At 43.9% G+C, this 20,594-nt stretch overlaps 1 protein-coding gene and 1 long non-coding RNA gene across 10 annotated transcripts in view; one reads left to right on the top strand and one right to left on the bottom strand.

The window, feature by feature from the left end:
• Positions 1 to 20,594, bottom strand: part of Nfia (nuclear factor I/A) — a 537,878-nt gene that overhangs the window by 14,874 nt on the left and 502,410 nt on the right.
• The window catches only part of LOC148005924 (uncharacterized), a 29,673-nt gene that overhangs the window by 2,587 nt on the left and 6,492 nt on the right, over positions 1 to 20,594 (top strand). For 2 of the 5 annotated variants that reach the window (XR_015620371.1, XR_015620370.1), the window contains exon 1: positions 16,406 to 16,498. The exons of 1 other annotated variant lie outside the window; for it this stretch is intronic. This is a non-coding gene — a long non-coding RNA (uncharacterized LOC148005924). Of the gene's footprint in view, positions 1 to 16,405; positions 16,499 to 20,333; positions 20,543 to 20,594 lie in introns of those variants that run through there. 2 more of the 5 variants (XR_015620372.1, XR_015620373.1) reach the window with 2 other exon arrangements.

Raw genomic sequence — 20,594 nt, 5'->3', positions numbered from 1 at the left:
AAAGTTCTTGAGAAAGTAAAAATCTGTCTTTAATTGTGGTATTAAATTCAGAGCAGCGAAACCTCCAACACAAAGGAATTGGCACAAGCCCTGAAAAGCACCAGGCTAAACTGCAGGCCTTCTAGGCTGGGGATGGGGGGCACAGGGAGGGAGGGAGACAGGGAGTAGTCAGGAAACCAAGTGGGACAGAAACAATCCTATTTTGGTTTTTGTTAGTGAATGGCATACTACATAGATCAGAGACTTTTTATAAAACACAAACCCCCACTGTACACAAAGCACAGGAAAACGTGAGGAAAAGGGGGAAAAGTAAAAGCAGCTTAGGGTGTGTTAACGCTGCTATTCTGTCAGCTTAAAGAGTATTTTATGCTTGATCAACAGCTCTTTTTTATTGTGCTTTTCTTTCATTCATTGAAGACATCAAAGCAGGCCCCACCAGCGTACCTGCCCTTCTGGAGCGCTTGGGAGGAGGCTCTAATGAAGCCGGCCTCTGGGAGCCGGAGACCCCCGTGGACACGGCAGTTCAAAGGGAATATTTCAACAATGATTACATTTTGTAAATCTTTTTATGAAAGAGACAGCTTATTTCCTGCTTTTTCATGAAAAAATAGATTCTATCCATTAAAGTGAGTCCGTGCCACGGAAGCTGCCCGAGATCTGAGGTGCGGCGTAGAGATTAAGGGGACAACACCCCGATGAAATTGTCCTGAGTTCCTATGTCCTGGGCTGGGGTGACAGTACCGGATGTGTGGGGCGGAGCTGAGACGGTGGCACCACAGCTTGGCCTTGGAAAACGTGGCGTGAAAGTGAGGCGGAGAACGCGCCCGTGCGGGTGCGTGTGCATGTGCATGCGTGCGTACGTATGTAGAAGCTTTAGGGTTGAATTTTTCTCCCTGGAACCTGTGATTATGATCTGTTCTCTTTTAAGTTTGTATCCCACGAAGAATATCAGTCCAGGGAGCATCAAGTCATACACACTTCTATCCCGTACAAGCAAAATGAAAGATGATTTTTCTTTCCACTTCATTAAGAGTTGTATTTTAATGCCTAGATATATGAGACAAACCCTTTCCCACAGGGGAAGTTAGTCATAGAAAGGTAGGTTTGTTCTTAAGAGACAAGGGAGGCTTTCTTTATTAGTGGCTACTGTCTGTCTTAAAAGGCAGGGCCTAACTAACCCTTTGTAAGTTTTGTTTTTCACAATCAAGTATTCTTTTCCCCAACATTTTTTTTTTTTACTTGTTTTTCAAGGAGAAAGTTGTGTAGAGTAGGGGCAAGAAAGGAACATGATTTCCTGGGGAGTACAAAATGAAAAAAACGAAACAAAACAAAATGCAAACCTATGTTTTCTACATATTGGATTCCAATTTTTATTAAATGCCTGCTGCCTAACAAGGGCAGACAGTCACACTTGGGGTTGGCTGCATGGTGGCCCGGGGAGGTAACTTTTCTCTTTGAAGGGAGATTAGAGGTCAGTGTTCAGTAGTGGCTCCATTTTAATAATCATTCTATTGGAAATGTTCCTCCCAAATATGGCTGGGGTTTACAGCAAACCCATGAGGGGGACAGAGCCAGGAAAGGGAAAAGGAACATGACAGTCAGAAGCCCAGTGACTTCAGATTTCTCCCACAGGCATCCTGCAGCTGAGTGCCCAGAGATCTAAGCCCCAGTCAGGAACAAACTCCAGGTCTCACCCTTCAGCCCCTGGATTCTTTGTGACTATACACTTTGATACATGGTTATTGTTTTAAGACAGGTTTACATGTAACCCAGACTGACCTTGAAGTCACCACGCAGCCTGGGATAATCCCAAACTTCTTATCCAACTGCCTATATTCCCCAAACACTGGGATAACAGGCTTGCTCCACTATCCCCAGCCACTGTGGGGATTTTCTGCCCAGCTGGTGACCCCTGTCTGGCCTATGCACAGGTCTTTGCTTCTTCCTTTTTCCTTTTGTCCTCTGTCCTCTGCGCACTGTCTCTGTGTTCTTTCCTTTCTGATCTGGTCTCTTACTTCCACTCCCAGCACATCTCTCCCTTTCTTCTGACATGTGGTAAGCCCACAGAAGAATCTCAGATGACCCCGATCTCTCAGAGGCTATCCAAACCAAAGGTACTTCCTACTCCATTCACCACAAGAAGAAAGAGGGAAGGAAGCCACAAGCCCTTTGCCAGGCTGGAACGGAGGCTTCTACAGAGCCCCATAGGCAGGCACAGAGGCAGTCTGAGCAGACCACAGAGGAAGCTTTAGCCTTGCAGGTTTTGAATTCTTGAGAACCGGGCAGTGCACCTGGGTGCAGCTCTGGGGCTCCAGAGCCCTAGACTAAAACCCGGACTCATCACTGGCTGCCATAGAAGCTTCCTCTGTTTACTGTGAAGATCTACATTCCTATACCTGTCCTCTCCTTCCAGAACACCTCCTTTTAGATTCCACTGGTCCAGGAATCATATTCTCCTTGTCTGCAATGTGGCAGCCATTTTTGAGAGGCATTAGAGTATTCGTGCTTCATATTAAGGTTAGAGTAAGCACTGTTTTGAAAACTCCACTCCAGCTCTGCGGGATGCAAGGGGCCCAAGCTAACTTAATAAACTTAAAAAAAAGAAAGAAAAACCCCAAAACCCCACAAAGCAGCTAAATTGGCCTCACGGGTGAGCCATCATTAGGGAGGCCTGGAGCCAGTGTGGATGGGAAGTGGGGATTACCAGTTGGTTCACCTCTGCTGACAATCTCCTCCTCCCGAGACTGTGACAGGATTTAGAGTTTTACAATAAAATTTGCCTTTGTTAGGAAGTGACTGGTAAAACATGACCACATGGGGGAGTTTACAACTTCAGCGACAGTTCCCCCCCCCCCCTTAATGCTGAAACAGCACATGCTTTTTATGGTCAGATCTATTTCCTTCTGAATGTGTAGATTAAATTTATAACTAAACAATACTCATTACTACAAACAATTCAATTTTTTCCCCTAAGGAAAAAAATTCGGGGAGTTGTAAAGAGGCATCTTGTTTATGGAGCTGGAATACAAGGTACAGGCCCCACAGTGTGCCCCGAGTGTCAACGTGAAGGGCCTTAGCAGTGATTTTTGTCATGGTAAACATGATAAGAGAAGTGACCTCGAGAGAAGAAATATCATTTTAGCCCAGAATATTTATTTTTACCTTCTGAGCAAGTTCTCTGAATACTTCATCTCCTAAGAAAGACAGATTCAAAAAGGTATTGTATAGAACCAACCACACAAGCAAGGTTACGCTCACTTGGTTTTGTGGCTAAATTCCAGTTGGTAGTGACCTACTAGTGATGGAAATTTAGGGGCAGGTCAGGCACACACATCTACCATCACTGTGCTATTATGGCCTAATAAAAATAATGCAGACTGCATGGCTATTATGTTTGCCAGGTCTTTAAGGGTCTTTTGCCTCTGTTAAGCTACCATACTAAGAGTAGAGCCTATTGCTTACTTCACAAAAATGGTGGCAGCTTCAAATGATGTATACCTGCTTGCATTCTGACTTGGCAATTACAAACATCCTGCAGATAGGCCAAATTGTGCTCTTCTAGAAGATGCTCCAATTAAAAATAATAATAATTCAGTATTTTTCTGACTGTTAAAAAAAAAACCGAACTGTCTGGGTAAACATTTGACTTCTTGTTCAACCACATCAACCCTTCTGTATTGTTCTGCAGGAACACATTTATGAGTTCAAGTTCAGGCTTAAACTAAATAAACTGCTCATCCGGAGTTTACAGCACAGCCTCATTTACATGTGTTCTCTCTGAACTCTGCCGGCACAGTGTGCTAGTTTCCAAGGCTTGGTGAAGGAATGCTTTAAGGCTGGCATCTGGACTGCTTTCTCAGGCACAGCGGCCCTGTCAGGCCCCTGGCAGCACCACACTATGACTGCTATTAACATCTCTGCTCTTAGAGGCCACGGAGAGAAACGATGCAGAGCCCTCAGGCCAGGGCTTCCCAAGTTTCCCTCTTAGGCATGTGACTTACAATCTTAGCAAGGGTGCATCATGAATTCTAGATGCATATTCTAGAACTCCCTAGCCTTCAAGTTTTCTGCAGCCAGTCTTCAGTCTCTTTGGAATTGGCCAGCACACACTTCATCTTTTCAGAAGTGAAGATGGGAGTTGCCTTATACTAGTTTCTGTCTTGTGAATGAAGTTGAAAGGTATTGTCAGAAAAATGTTTCACCCCCCCCAAAAAAACCTTCATTTCATATTTACAGAAAAAACGAACCCAGACCCAAACCAACAACAAGAATACCCCCCCAACACACACACACACACACACACACACACACACACACACACACACCACACGCACACCAGGAGTTTGAGGTCAACAACATCTTGGGAGTTGAAAGTCAATGAATAAGCATCTAAGAGGGAGAGCTACAGCTGAGATCCTGAGTTGTTTCCTAGGAAGCAAGGTAGAGAGAGCTGGTCCTGTCCAGCCAAGACTGACACTTAGCTATTTGCTAATTAAGGATCCAGAAGGCCAGAGGAGATGGCCATGGTCTTCACAAACTGCCGTGAGAGGAAGAGAATGAGGGAATCTGTTTCTTGTCTTCTCTCTGAATGAGAGAGAGTTTATCAAGCAACACAGGAACTGAAGACAGCACCCAGTAGCACTGATAGTGACTGTCCTCTCATGGTATCTCTTTACACAGAACAGTTCTCCCTCAGCTTTGACCCCACCCAGCCAGACTGTACATTGCTGGTTCCCACGTTCAGCAGGAACCCCCTCCAAGGTGACCCACTACAAACTATACAAATGGCTTAAGAATCATTGCTGGTGTGTGTGTGTGTGTGTGTGTGTGTGTGTGTGTGTGTGTGTGTGTGTGTGCTGTGAGGCTCAGGAAATAGAGCCAGGGTGGATTAGGGCAGAGTCACAGGGACCTCTGTCATTGGTTTTGCACATCAGTCAAGAAGAAGACCTTGCTCGAATGGTGGGTAGGAGGATGAAACGAAACAAGGTATGAGGCATGATTGTCATCTGATTGTCCTCGCAGGCCCAGAAAGACAGAAATCTCCTTTCCACGTGCTGGTCCACGTGCTGGCTGATGGGTTTGGCTTGGATTGGCAGAGCAACGGCATATGCAAAGTGGCTCTATGCTACATTTCACTCTGCCTCAGTTTCCATCCATACTGAAAAATACTCAGTATCTGAAACTGAATATGCTTCAGATCAAACCTTTTGCTGTGAAATATGGAGGTTTATTCTATGTTAATGTGGACACACATGGAGCCGAATCTGTGTTGTGCCGAAACGGGTTTGAGTCTGGTTTTCTCTGGGTACCTATGGTACCTATGGGATGTACCTATGGGATGGCATCAGTGCTCATAGCTCTGAAGAACGTCTTACTCTCTACCCAGGACTGACTCTCAATCCTCCAACTGATGATGACGGGCTTATGTGTGAGATGTTGCCATTCCTTTGTGCGGTTTTGGCTTTTCTTTTTTATTTCTCATAAATGCTAATAATAATTTCTGTCCCTTGTTCATGGCCAATGGGCCATTGCCATTGACGGTTCCTCCACAGAAGACATTAGGCGCACCTTTCCAATCCACCAAATGATCCTTGCAAAATGGTGTGCAGGAGGAATCTGAAGCTCCTAACTGCTTTGAGGACAAAACAGTTTGGTGGTTCACAAGTGCTTTCTGCTTGTTTACAGTGTCTGGGTGGGTTTGCGCCAGAGCTACTCAGCCTGTGCCTCTTCTGTAAACAGCTCTCTAGTCTTGTTTCTTTCCCTGAAAGCAAAGGAAGCCTGGCTAATTCTGAAGGCTTAGGTTTTGAATGGAAGGAAGAGAACGAAGTGAGCAAGCTGCCTCCTGTACAAAAATTGCACACTCGGAGGGAGGACTTCCTCTTACACCGCCTTAGCCTCAGTTATCCGGCACTTGGGAATGCCCTGTCTTGCTAATTCCTTGCCTGATTCCTACACAAGGAACAAGCAGCAAGGAACAGGTGAAGACCAGTCTAGATTTCACAGCCGTGACCCCAGGCCAGAGGAGCTTTAGCGAACTCCATGAGGACTTCTATCCAGCAGCCTACTGTGAGGCAAAGCCCAGGGGAGGAGCGGAACAAACAGGCTTTTGGGAGGATGCTAGGAGTTGGAGAACTGTGATGTCACTAGGGGAGGTGGGAACAGAACCCGGTTCTTCCACACATTTTGACAGGAGAAAATATTGGGGAAGAAGCTATACTGAGATATACAGGATGGCTGTGGCCGGAACGGCACACACAGCGTGAGCCACACAGCAGAGCTGTGACATCACCTCTCATTGGCTTGTCATTACCATATTTCATAATATTTGCCTAGAAAGACACATAAAGCCTATCAGGTCAAATTAATCCTAATGATCAATTTTCATCTTATTCTAATTAAACAATTTCAATTTAATGAATGCAAACATGGAAACTAGTCAAAATTACAAATGTAAATGTTGAACTTTAAATCAAAGGTCCTTCCTATTCCTCAGCTCCAGTAAAAGCACTTTCAAGTGCTTGCCTGTGAGGTGATGGGCAGGTTAACCTCTGTCTGCACCGTGAAGGACACAAAACCCTGCAGAAAAGAAGCTACCCAGGAGAACGGACAGGCCTTTCACACAGACATAAAGACACACACACACACACACACACACACACACACACACACACACACATACACACACACCCTACGTCTATGAAGATAAATTCTCTGAAGGTGAACTGAGGTAAAAGCTTATATTCCTCAAGAATCCAAAGAACTTGGGTCATGCTACTGCAGTGGTTCTCAACCTGTGGATTGAGACTCCTTTTTGGGGGAAGGTCAAATGACCTTTCACAGGGGGGGCTTCCTAAGGCCATCAGAAAACACAAATATTTATGTTATGATTCATGACAGTAGCAAGATGACAGTTATGAGGTAGCAAGGAAATAATGTTATGGTTGGGGTCACCACAGCATGAGGAACTCTAAAGGGTCACAATTCTAAAGGTGACTGCTCAAATGGACAGTGGGCTCTTATAAAATACCTCTCTAAAATATAAAATATAAACTGTGTCACCAAGCCACACACTAAGCCACCAGCCCCCTTCCCCTTCTGCAGTCGGACTCCGGGTCTCTGTCCCAGATGTGGCACATGACCTGTGAACTGTTTCACCTCGAGGGCTTTGGCCGTTTATTTAAAGACGCTGCTTTGCTAAAGTGGAAAAGATTTTGTTGCAACACGCAGTTAAATTTCTATCACGAAACAACGTGTCCTAAGTAAATAATCTTTAAGGGAATTACCAGCTTCCGTGTTATTTCTTTAGCCTCAAAAACTACTGGCAGCTTGAAATGGATTTCAAAATTGTTTGGGTGAATAAATAACCCCAGTGATTTCCACCAAGATATTAGAAAGCCGCCTTTCTGTCAATAATGTGTGTGTGTGTGTGTGTGTGTGTGTGTATAATCTCCATATATACCCATATATATCCAAAATGGATGGATTCAGAGCTCTGAAACAGAAAAAGCAAAGTTCTAGCAAAATGACCCTTATTTATTTATTTATTTATTTATTTATTTATTTCACCCTAAAAAGAGAGTAAGTAGTTATAAAAATCTAAGAGAGAGATGCATGCTTTTTTTTTTTTAATTTAAAAACTTTGTGTTGCTGAATCACAGTTCAAGTGGGGCTACCCCTACACCAGTTTTGGTTTTGGGAGACCGCTCTGGTCGTACTCTTCCTAGGCAGATGGCCGGTCTCTCCTCTCCAAAGGAGGCCTTCACCATGACATGCCTCTCTATCTCTGCTCACTCCCGATTATATACGAGAATTATTTGATAGCATTCAACTGGCTATTACTGTTTGGGGACATTACAGGAGAAGAGCAGAGTGGTTTAGTGATATAGTTAATTGGTATAGTAATCACCATTAGCCTTGGTAATGATGGTAAAATCCCTATACCTTAGTTAATGGTCATGGGTGAGCCATTTTGGACTGCTGAGGGTAGCAACGGTTTTATCTTCTACCCCAGGGAGTGACACTTAGCCCATCACATTCAAGGTTTGACCTTCACTGAGCGCATGATCCTAATCCCTAGATTTCATAATCTTAACTGGGAAACATTAAAATATGGATTCACTCCAGTTGGCAAGAATCTTTATGTTCTTTTCACTGAAAAAGCTATAAATTCAATGGCTGACCTTTTATTTCCAGGTCACAAGTGACACCCACTCACCTCCATCCATTCACATAGGATTTATGCTAGGGTTTGCAGGTTGAAGCCATGAAACTTGAACTTTAATGAAATGTCTTTCAAAGATGTACACTTAGCCAAAAAAATCTCCCAAGAAATTAGTGATAACTCCCCCCCCCCCAAACAGTGATTACACTCCTTGCTCACCGATGGTCTACTGATAGTTTGCCCACAGACTGGCTCTTCTACAGTCATTTTTCTGGGCGTACAAATCGTTCCCATTTGGGAGATAACAGCACCTTAGTTTTGGTTTAGAATCCTAAGCTGAAAGCCTTTTGAGCCATTCTCTTCACGTCACTACAACTCATTCCATCCCCAGCTGAAAATGTTCCTTGTCCTTTTGCGCCAGATCAATGGTATTGATGGGAGGTGGTCGTTCCTGCCGTCAATCAGGGAAATGTGATCTGATGGGGCCCCAGTGCAGTGAGATAAGGAAGGAGCTCCAAACCTGCTCAGGACCACGCCATCTGAATGAGATCAATGCTTTCCACCCGGACCGTCCCCACCGTGCGGCACCCTAACTGTCACCATTAATAATGTAGAAGGAGTTGATTAACTTAAGTAAAGTGCTCTCTGCTGGGTAAGCACACAGAGAGCTGCAAGGGCTGGGCAGAAAAGAACGAAACGTCATTTTTATTTTTCATGTGGACGTGCGCTCACTTTCCACTCTTCTCTTGTAACAATTACTGTACCAGCCACTCTGACGGAGTCAATAAATTGATCGGGGTCTTGACGCAGCAGCAGAGCAGGCTAATCTGATGCACCATTATCTGCCCAGAGAGTATGGGGTGGGGCGCACCCAGGGAACAGAGAGCAAAAGGGGGGTGAGTCAGGAAAGGAGAACCTGCTTGTCCTAGGTGAGTACCTCTCCACAGGACACTTCTGGGACAGTAAGACCCACGTGTGGTGCATGTGTTGGGAAAGGACAGGGGGAAAAAAAAAACCAAAACTTCCCTAGCTTTCAGCTTGGTTAGAAGGATGCAGCCTAAGTAATACCATGTGCACCACTTATTTGGGTCCCTGTGGAGCTTCAGTCACTCACACGATCTGCAATTCAATGAGGATCACCACCCCATTAGGACTAATCATGTCAGCCATACTATCTGACAAAACAAACATCCAGAAACTGCCCCTCCCAGCTTCACAACTTGCTTTTGTACTGATATTTTGTTCTTCCTTCCCTCACCAGGCATAAAGTTTAATTGTTTTTTTTTAACGTGGAATTCTACACGGAGACTCCCCATTGCACCCCTTCCCAGATTTATCCTTAGACTAAGGAACCGGGGGTGTGGACTCAGTTTCAACTTGCTCCTTGGGAAGATGCTAAGCATGTTCTTAATAAACACTACCATTCTAGCGGCCATACACTTCACGGAAAACCCATGTGGAAGGCTGAACTGGTCATCCAGCTCAAGGGGTTTCACCCTGCTAACCCTCGGCCATTTCCTCCCATTCACAGGCCTTTGTCTGAGGAGAATTTAGACTATTGCAGTTTTGCCTCAGAGCCTACCAAACTTCATTTTAATGAGAGTGAGAAGTAGAGACGGGGCTTTCTCACTCTACTTAGACTAAACCTGGATGCCACACCAGTGGAAGGAAGGAGGGAATAAATTCATGACTTTATCAAAATGTGACTTCTGAGGGTCAGGAGGCTGTAATGGAATCACCATGGTCACATGATAAATCAACTCAGATCTGCCTCCTTCCAAAGCCTGTATTTTCTTGACTCTTTCCTCCTGGAAAGGAGAAAACTCAAGACCATATGTCTTCACATGCAATGTCTGCCTGCAAATTCCATGCCCAGCAGGAGATCACACCAAGCAAGGCCAAGCGCTCTTCCTGCTGTGACCCCTCCATGCCTTTCTGCAAGTCTTAATGTTCCACAAAATAAAGGTCAAGAATCTCTCCCCCAGATCCAGGTATATGTTCATTTGTGACTAGGATCTGGTTTAAACTCCAGACTCACAGTCCAGCACTCTCAGTTGCTGACTTTATATGACAGATCACACACTGTTCTCTGCCCACAATCTAACTCCTCCGTGGTACACCTCTCCGGAAGATCTCTGCAACGGGGAGCTCTTCCACCATGGATACTTCTATAAAACTAACTCTGTCAACACCTCTGATGTATACTCCCCGCCCCACATTTTCCCTCCAGAGTTCTTCTTGCTCTGCTGTCCTACTAATAGACCACACATGTTCCCATGATGTCATTCATCAGACTTTATTGGAATTTGTTTACTTGCCCCACCAGAAGTCTTCAAACTTTGCAGTGTGGTGGTTAGATTACATGTACCCAAGACCTTTCTCGTAGCTCAGTATGGTTATGAGGAATACAGTAGGTATAAATAAATAAAACCTGACTTCCCTCATCTCCTTAAGCCTTAAGCCTTAAGTAGGAGAGATAAGCTGGGCAGTCAGGCACCCTGACGCCTGGTCCAATGCTTTCCCCACTTTCCCAGTATGCACAAGACTGACCTATGGTTGGCCTCATCTCGGGACCTCCCTATAGTACAGTGTTCCTATATTCCTTGTACTTCCCTGTATTACTTTTTCCCTATCCATACATGTAAGCATGCATGACCAGGCACCAGCAGATGAGGGGTTAGGCTGAATGGCCAAGGCTGAAGGTCATAAGAACTGGTCATCAGGGGTTGGGGATTTGGCTCAGTGGCAGAGCACTTGCCTAGGAAGCGCAAGGCCCTGGGTTCGGTCCCCAGCTCCGGAAAAAAAAGAACCAAAAAAAAAAAAAAACAAAAAAAACTGGTCATCAGTTCTTCCATTGTTCAAGGCAACAGGAGGCAAGCTGCCCACCTAGCCTGTCTTGAGCACTTCCTGCATCCTGAGTCATCCAAGGCAGGAGCTTGAGGGCCTGAAGTTGCTCTTATTCGGTGTTCGTGCTCAAACTTGGGAGGGGGCAACACACAACAGGCAAGGACCAGTTGTGCTAACCGGGTACTAACACCAGCACAGAGGTGTTGGAGGTCAGGAGCCTCTGGGCCTCAGGAGTGAGTGTGGAAAAAAATATCAGGGCAGCAGTTACTCACTTTGGCTCTGCTGCAAGGATGCACTTGTGAGGCCTTTGAGAAAGTCTTCATGAGGAGGGTAGGGAGAGGCACGAACTGTGTTGCTTCAGTGCAGTGAGAACAGTGCTTTAGTGACTAACCATAAGGTGAGTGTGTGAGGCAATATCCCCAGAAAAGAGGTCACTAATGACTGCATTTTCCCTTCATCTTTAGTACATACTTGGGAGTGTAATGAGGGGCTGAGGAGACAGGAAGTCAGCGGAAGTCAGCAGCTCTTTGGAGACTCATTTTAGACCTAGGGCTCTGGCTTGGAACTGTGTGTCCTTCACACTGCCAAAGTCTTGGACTCATTAGCAGCCCTGTGAAGGCCCTGGCCAGACAAAGTCTGGGTACTCAATCCTTCCCTCATGTGGACAGTCATCACTTAGAGTGTAGGAGACTTTTGTGGAATTGGCTCCTGGTCCTGAGTTTTTCCTTGCAAAGGCTGAATGAACTCTGAGAATCTACTGTGCTGTGGCCTCCTGGAGTTCATGCAGCAGGGAGGGTGCTGGGCTCAGCTTCCTGTTCTCTAAGCTCTGTTGACTCAGGCTGAGCAGAGCCCAGCCTGTTCTTCTGTAGAGGAAGCACCTGGCTCAGACTCTGGAAGCTGGGTGAACCCTGGGGGCACAGGAGGGCACTGTGTACAGAACCCCCATGCGCCCCCACATGCCCTCTGTACTGCTTTCTCTGTCTACAATCACCCAGAGAGATGTGTCTTGTTAGGGAACAGCCCTGTCCACTTCCTGGACCTCAAACAGCAGCTGAAAGAGATGATACTCTGATACTCTGATTCTCTCTCTCTCTCTCTCTCTCTCTCTCTCTCTCTCTCTCTCTCTCTCTCTCTCTGACTCTTTCTCTCTCTGTCTCTCTCTGTCTCTCTCTCTGTCTCTGTCTCTCTGTCTTTGACTCTCTCTCTGACTTTGTTTCTCTCTTACACACACACACACAGACACACAGAGCGCCTCCTTGAGACTCAGAAAGGGAGTGAAGAAAAAAAAAACTATATGAAACTATACCAGTATTAAGAAAGAAATCAGGGAAGTTGAAAAGTACATGAACCTTCTCAGAGAGTGGGAAAATGGTAGATACTGTTAACAGCCTTACCATGACAGACTGCTTCTTCCATGGAGTTAACTTTGTTTAGGCAAAAGAACATGGTCAATATTGGGTAATGGGCTAAGATTTAAGCCAAACAATACAATCGCATGTTATCTTTCCCAACACCTAAATGTTGGACTAAGATGAGACTCAGGTTCAGCTAATGAGAGCTAAATAGAAATTCGGTAGCCAGGCACAAAAGTGGAGTCAGGCACCTTTCTCTGCTATTGCTAGAACAGTGGAGTATGCTATAGGGATGATGCTTGGAGCTGCATGAAATTCTGGAGTTGGGGGGACCAAGCATGAAGACAGAAAGCCGACATTGTGAGGATGACAGAGCAGACTGTTAGAAAGAACATGCATGGGTTGGGTTCCTGCTGGAGTACCACAGCCGCTGAGAATGACAGCCACAACCACTGTCTTGTGTTTTTAGAAAAATAACCTTGATTAGCTTAAGCAATGCTTAACTGGCCTTTCTCCTAGTAAGTAGACACTACTATTGACTTTGTCAAATAGATATGGAAGTCGAATTTCAAAGGAACATAGGCAGGATGTGAAAACAGGTCATTCCCATTCCAAAGCTAATGGCTTTGTGCCTGTTCTACTGTGCTCAGATTAGAGTGTCAAAGACACATATCCCTTATCCCAGAACCTCCACCGATGGAGGCATTCCTCGTCCATGCAAACTGTCATCCAAGTGTCACCAACTCCTGCCTACTGTCTATAGTCCCACTTTTTAAATCTGTGAGTCATGGATACGGAGTTGTGAAGCTGAACATGGCGTTTTAAAAATGTCGGAAACAGTAAATAAGGTGTTTTTAGATATGCAATGACAACAAATTAATTAAAAGTCAAGTGAGTGACGAGCCCGGAGTGTTTGGGCAGCACCGGCCCATGCCGCGCTGCAGGACATCTTTGCAGGCTTGTCCAGGGTGTGATGTGTGCTCTCTGCCCCATGCGCCATCACGCCATGTAGTCATAACTCAAGCTACTCGAAACACCTCAGCTCACAGTGAGATTATTGCCGGTTATGAATTGCAGTGTTTTTATTAATCATGCAAAGTTTTTTGCTCTTGCAGAAACATGATGGTTTCATTACGGGAAATAAAGACTTTAAATATTTTCCTGCCATTGTTCCAACTGTCAGCATGCTAATATCGAATTAGTATATCTCTGGGTTAAGTTCGAACATTTAATTAAAACTTCTTTTGTGTTGTTGACTTGAGTTTCATAGAACATTTGTTAAATGAGTTTTCCTTTGTATACGTATAGAATTTCCAACAACTTCTGAAATTGCCCTAAACCTACCTCCGTCATTTTGTTAATAAGTATTTATGAGAAGCAATATTCCCAGTATTGATAACTTTAAAACCAAAACATCGATCAACTCTGAAAAAGCTGAAGGTAGTCTATATCCTGCAGAACCTGAAATGATCGCATCTATTTCATTAGTATGCAAACCTGCCGAAATATTTAATAAATCATAAATCACATGTATACTGACAATTATTTCATAGTAAATTTCTCTGTGATTTAGTCTAAGTAAATGCTTGGTTTGAACCCCTGCTTTAAACACCTATAACATATATAACTCAGGTGGTGCAGACGAGTGGAAAGCCTTTGAGGAGCACTGCTCGGCGAAGCGCTGCTTCTTGGTGGCACAGCCCCCCTCTTAAGCCTTTCTCTAATTTTCCATTCTCCCACACTTAACAAACATCACATCTTCAATATTCTTCTTCCTCTATGAATTTGTGTGTGTGTGTGTGTGCGTGCGTGTGTGTGTGTGTGTGTGTGTGTGTGTGTGTGTGTGCTGATTTCATGTTAATGCAGGTAGAGAAAAGGCAGCAATATTTGCCACACATTGACCCCATGAGGTCGCATGGTCCACACTACAATTCTTTTTTTTATTAACTTGAGTATTTCTTATATACATTTCGAGTGTTATTCCCTTTCCCGGTTTCCGGGCAAACATCCCCCTCCCCCCTCCCCTTCCTTATGGGTGTTTCCCTCTCCACCCTCCCCCCATTGCCACCCTCCCCCCATTGCCGCCCTCCCCCCAACAATCTAGTTCACTGGGGGTTCAGTCTTAGCAGGACCCATGGCTTCCCCTTCCACTGGTGCTCTTACTAGGATATTCATTGCTACCTATGAGGTCAGAGTCCAGGGTCAGTCCATGTATAGTCTTTAGGTACACACTACAATTCTTAGAATAATCACCGATTTCTATTAGCTAAGATTCTCCTCCATCTTTATATTTTGGACACAGGAGCCATACCATTTCCAGGATTCTGGAATTATAAGCATGTATCAAGCTCTTGATCCCCAAATATTTTGGAGCATGGTTATCCCCCATACAAAATGATAAATAAAACAAAATAAAAAACAGTCAAACATGATAGGAGGGCAGGCACACAAGAACTAAGAAAAGGCAGTAGAACACTTCCTTTGCCTTGCTAGAAAGTGCTACCAGATTAAAACCTGAAAAATGAAGTTTCCATTGGTTGAAAAAATTTTAAAGGGAGTTGCATAGCTTAGCAGGGAGTTAGCAAAAGTACAGGCCGAGTCCCTCTGAGCCCTTGCAGAATTGAAACATAGCTTTGTGTCCTGGCCCAACAACCTTGGTAATGTGCTTTAAGAAAATCACTTTCCCTCTTTAAATTAGTTTTCCATGTTTTTAAACTGTAGGACAAGGGTTAACAACAATAGATAGATCTTTTCTAAGGAATGCTTTTAAGATCAAATGTGTGTGTGTGTGTACATATATATATATATGTGTGTGTATGTCATATATTTATAAATAATATATACTTATCATATATCATATGTATATATAAGAACTTATGTACAAAAATATTTATACTTATAAATATGCTTTATATTTATATATTTTATAAATATATGCATATATTTATATATATAAGTATAATATATACATAATACACATACAAACACACACACACACACACACACACACACACACACACACACACACACACCTGCACACACACACAGCATAACTTCAGGTAAGAGAGCAGGCTATAAAAATGGAATTACTGAGGAAAAAGAGAGAAACTGCCATGGCTACCACCAAAGTCACACACTTGGCTCCTAAGCGATGGAACAAATTCCTAGTCAATTCCTGAGATCAAAACACAAACTTGTAGCCATCCTGGCTGTGGTGTTGGGGTAGAGACTGCCTCTTCTCACAGAAGCCTGCACACGTTACAGGCAGCCTTTTCTCCAAGCAGGATGAGAAGATATACAGACTAGAAGGGGGCTGAGGCAGGTCTGCAGAATTTCCACAAGTATCTTGCTCAGAAGATAGAAGGATGAATGGATAGACAGACAGACAGACAGACAGACAGATGGAAGGATAGATGGATACATAGATAGATGATAGACAGACAGAGATAGATGCTATAGTGATTAGGCTAAGAGGGATCAACAAGTTCAGCATTATTTCCATTGGACCCAGAAGACAGGCCTTACATCAAACCAGCTTAGGAGAAATAGCCTGTAAGGTCCCAGTGTGCATAACTAGGTGATCAGATGGTATATAGACTAGTTAGGAACAAACTGGGTTAAGCCTTGGCTCCCTCAGTACCTTGGTGCCAGTTCTCTCTCTCTCTTTAGCTTGCCAAGTGGTAAATGCCAGCCGCAGATCTGTAAGGAGCATAGGCCTCAAACTCGGTGCTTTGAGTGTTTAATACAGAATACCAACTTAGCCAATAAGTAACTTCTCAAAGTCGGGAGCAGAAGAGATTTTATCTGCTGTTCCTCTTCAGTCAGCTTCAGGAAATGCTTAAATCCACCTGCAGGGTGGGGCAGGATGGGACAGGACTGGGCACTGTGCTACTCTCTAAGAGAAATCTGTGTTCCTTTTGTAACTCTCCAGCTGAGCCTTAGTTTAACGTCTGTGCTGTACTTCTCTTCCGTGGCCAGGAAGTCACGTGGGAGGGAGGGAGGGAGGGAGGGAGGCACTAGGCTTGAGCTCAGGGGAATGAGTCTCACAGAGCCTCAGGCAAAATGAGGACACAGTGTCTGCAGGGGACACTTCTCAGAAGGAGGGGGAGGGGGTTCCTGGCTGGTATATTTTTAGCAGGTAAGGATTCTAATTGTATCTGCTTGGTCTAGGGGAAGCCAGAGTTGCACTGCTTTTTTTTTTTTTTTTTTTTTTTTTTTTTAAGATGCTCAAATTTTATCTATCACCTGATTGGCAAGAATTAAAAGTGTGTGTGTGTGTGTGTGTGTGTGTGTGTGTGTGTGTGTGTGCGCGCGCGCGCGCGCGCGCGTGTGTGTGGTGATTGTGTTTAGGTATACTGTATAAGAAAAATATCATCAGACCAAAGTTAGGTGAGGACAGAAAAACAACCCAGTTTCTCCTGCCTCATCTGGTCTTCAGAATATTCTTCCAGCCATTATGTGACATTGGAGCCTCTTAGCCTAATCACTTTTGCCTTTATTTATTTAATTTTCTTCTGAGAGAGCTATTTTTGTAGCACAGGCCAGTCTAGAATTCTTCATGTAGCCCAAGCAACGCTGAAATTCACAATCCTCCTGCCTCAGCCTCCTAAGTGCTGGCACTATGCCTAGCCACACTGCGCTATTAATGCCACGATCGATGTTAGCACTACTGGTTTTTATGTCTCTTTCTTCTTCCACTGTGCTCTCTAGACCTTCAGGACAGTTGGAATTCTTGTCTTCTTTAGGCATTGAAGAACAGAGTAAGCAATAAAACAAATGTTGAAGTGGCTAAAATCCTCGAGAGTTTTGCAGATCACTTAAACTGTAGTTTCTTAGCCAGACCTCAGGGACACTACTCCAAGACGGAGAGGCAGACTGAGAACCTCTCCAAATCTCTATGTTCCGCTTTCTCTGTGGATACCTCTCCGAGGTGGCAGAGTGGGTGCTGTGGGCAACAGATAGAGTGATGAGAGTCACTGCCTTGGTTTGACCTGTGGAAACCTTTCAGGATGGCTGTGAGGCTCAGTCCTGTGCTGTGAACTTGAGCTGAGGAGGTCACACTGTAGGTGGTGCATAAGGTGAGGCAGCTAAGATTTACTTAGCAGAAGTTACAGCAAATTGAGATCATACAGAGCTGAGCCAGACTCCTAGGGCTTAAATAACATTTCAGATGCCAAAGCTGCGTCCATACCGAATGATGACAGGTCTGGCGGTGAAGAGAGAACGCTTGCTTTTAATAGTATTAGAATTCATTTTTCATTATAAAGAACTTGTCCTCATCAAAGTTCTGCAGGTCAAACATTTTTATCTGAATGTTTGGATTAAACTAGAACCCAAATCAAAATGAGCTCTCTGCTCACTCTTCCTTTGTAAGAATACGCATTCCTATTTATCAACCCAGTTGTGAAGTGTGACCTCTTTTGCTCTAAGAAAATACCTGTTCATAAAGGTTCTTGTTTTAAGAGGTCAGATTATATCAGGGGGATGTCCCCAGCTTTCTATGTGAAGAATGGCAGGGTCTGAATCATTCAGGACTGAATCAACAGTATACAAAGAAAGTACACACTCAAGGACTTTTCCATCAGTTAGCATCAACCATCATGGGGTGCTACTGGGGAAGAGTGCCAGGGTATAGTGGGAGACAGTTTATTAGAACTTGTGGGCTTTCCAGAGCCCATGGGAGCTGGCTACATCTCTTAGTAAGAGCAGCTACAGTGTAGACATGGACAAGCAAGGTGAGGAGGGCCACATGACCGGAGCAGAGGAAGCAGGCAGAAGAGCCAGGCAGAGGAGGGCAGATCACTTGGCAGAGTGTCTAGCCAGAGCCGGAAGCCAGGGTGTGATGTGCCCGGAACTGGAAGGAGTGTGAATGGAAGTGATCTCTTACAAGTGTAAGAGGATTGCATCTATCCCTCAGTGACAGGAGGATCCTCTGGAGAGAACGACAGACTGGCAGCGAAGGGGGGAGAAGAGCAGCTTTCAATTATCTGTGCTATCTTTCCCTACCAATCACTGCCGATGATGAATAGGTGTAATAAAAGCCAATATTCAACGTTTTCAATTTACATGGAAAGAAGGTCGTAATACATTGTTGCACAGAAGAAATGGCAGGTTACTACACAATGGATAGAATCCGACCTTGCTTTTTCCATATACTTGAATGTGTAGAAACCCAGGGTGGGTTTATATAGATAGGGTTAACACTGAGTGAGATTCCTAGTGAATTTTATTATTTTTCTCATCTGTATCTCCCCAAATTAACATGCATCATGACTGAATGAGATAATTCACCACTTCAGCACAGGTTTTCTCTTATTCAACTTAACATACTGTGATTTAGATTCGTCCATACGTGGTATCGGGATACCCTTCGTTTTTAACAATGAAGTCTCTGTGTGTGAACTGTATTTTAAGATAGATGATTTCAAAGCAATTATGCAACTTCAAACTCACCAGAAAAATCTCAGAGTAAGAAGGTATGTGGAAGTAAGCAAGAAAAGGGAGAACAATCCTCCATCGGATGGCATAAGGAATGCTTAGAGATTCCTACCAGGAACTGGGTTCTGGGGAACAAAGGACCTTTCATTCTCAAATCTGTCTATGGACTTCAGTCGGGATTTCTTCTGCTCTGTGGTGAGACCTGGTCTTATCTCCCATTCCGGGCTAGTCTGGAACTTTCAATCTTCCTGCCTCAGATGACAGGCTTGGGATACCATCCAGGCTGTTCTGCATCTACAGAGTCAAACATCTGTTTAGGTAACTCCAACATTTACTCATGCGGAGGCAGACAGCAAATCAATTATCTGTATGGGGGACTCTTAACTTTACTAGAAAAGCGGTAGAGAGCAAATATCTGATAGCTTTAAAAGTTGTCCTAAATTTCAACCAATCCCCATATCATGCCTTACAGCAAAGCTACCTAACAACAAGCACAAGCTTAGGAAGTAAAGAGTGCTAAGGTGTTCAAGTAAAACTTAGACATTCCTGTAAGCCACGCCCAGGGGCTTATCAGTACAACTACTTGGGAGACTGAGACAGGAGGATCATGAGTTCAAGGCCTATTTGAACCACTGAGTGAGTTCAAGGCTAGCCTGGATGATTTAGTGAGATCCCATCTCAAAAGTTTTTGAGAGGTAAAAAGAGGGTTTGGGATCAGTGGTAGAACCTAGCATCTGTGAGTTAACCTCAGTACCACACACATGCATGCATGCACATGTGCACATGCACATACCCAGATGCACACGTCTGTCTGTCTCTGTCTCTCTCTCTCTGTCTCTGTCTCTCACACACACAAACACACACACACACACACACACACACACACACACTCATTTGTAAGAAAATACTTTTTCAACTAAGGACTTTCCACAAGGGAGCAATATTTAAGGTCTACTAATATTTATCATTTATATCTAATATTTTGAACAGTTTATTCTTAAACATGGTAGTACATATCATAAAATAAAAATATTTGGGGGATATAAATTAAAAAGTATAAAACTAGATAGGTTCACAGAGGGCACAGAAAAAAAATCCCATTCTTACGGTTTCTCATGAAATAATCAGGAATGACTTTCTTCAAGCCAAATGCGACAGGTGTCACCGTGGTAAGAAACATTTAAGCTATTGTCCTCACAATGCCAAATATTTGATGGAAAACAAAAAGAATTCAGTTCTAGGTGCCAATACTAGATCTTTATGACATCATTCATCCAGATGCGTGCAAAATCTGGATTGTAAAGAATTGAAGTTTTTGTGGTCAACACCATGAGTACTTAGTCTTTGAGTTAAAGAAGGAACTTATGGGAAAAAAGTAACACTGGAAGAACCACGTTTTCATTATAGACAGATAAACAAAGTAGAAAATGTACAGTTTAGATGAGGAGAATTAGTTTGTATAAAATACCATGCAAAATACAAACAAAAACACTATGCAAAATATAAAGAAGACATTTTAAAGCTGTATTTTTCAGGTGTTCCATGAATCGAGCTGATTAAACTCAAGCTTTGAAAGAAACAAAACAGCCACCCTGTATGGAGGGAAGGGAGCCCCACTGTCTCACTTTTCACTGAGTCTGAACATACATGTCCAAAGCACACAGCAACACCCATCTTCTAGGATGGCTGTTCTCTGGCAATGGTACGACTTCAAACCACCAGGACAGTTTTGGAGTATTTGAAGGTATGGGAAAATAAGCAAATAAGTGTGAGAACTTGAAGGCAGGGAGGTACTG

This window comes from Rattus norvegicus, chromosome 5 (genome assembly GCF_021556685.1).
Source record: "Rattus norvegicus strain SHRSP/BbbUtx chromosome 5, alternate assembly SHRSP_T2T, whole genome shotgun sequence".
NCBI lineage: Eukaryota > Metazoa > Chordata > Mammalia > Rodentia > Muridae > Rattus > Rattus norvegicus.
This window is presented reverse-complemented; position numbering and strand designations above follow the sequence as displayed.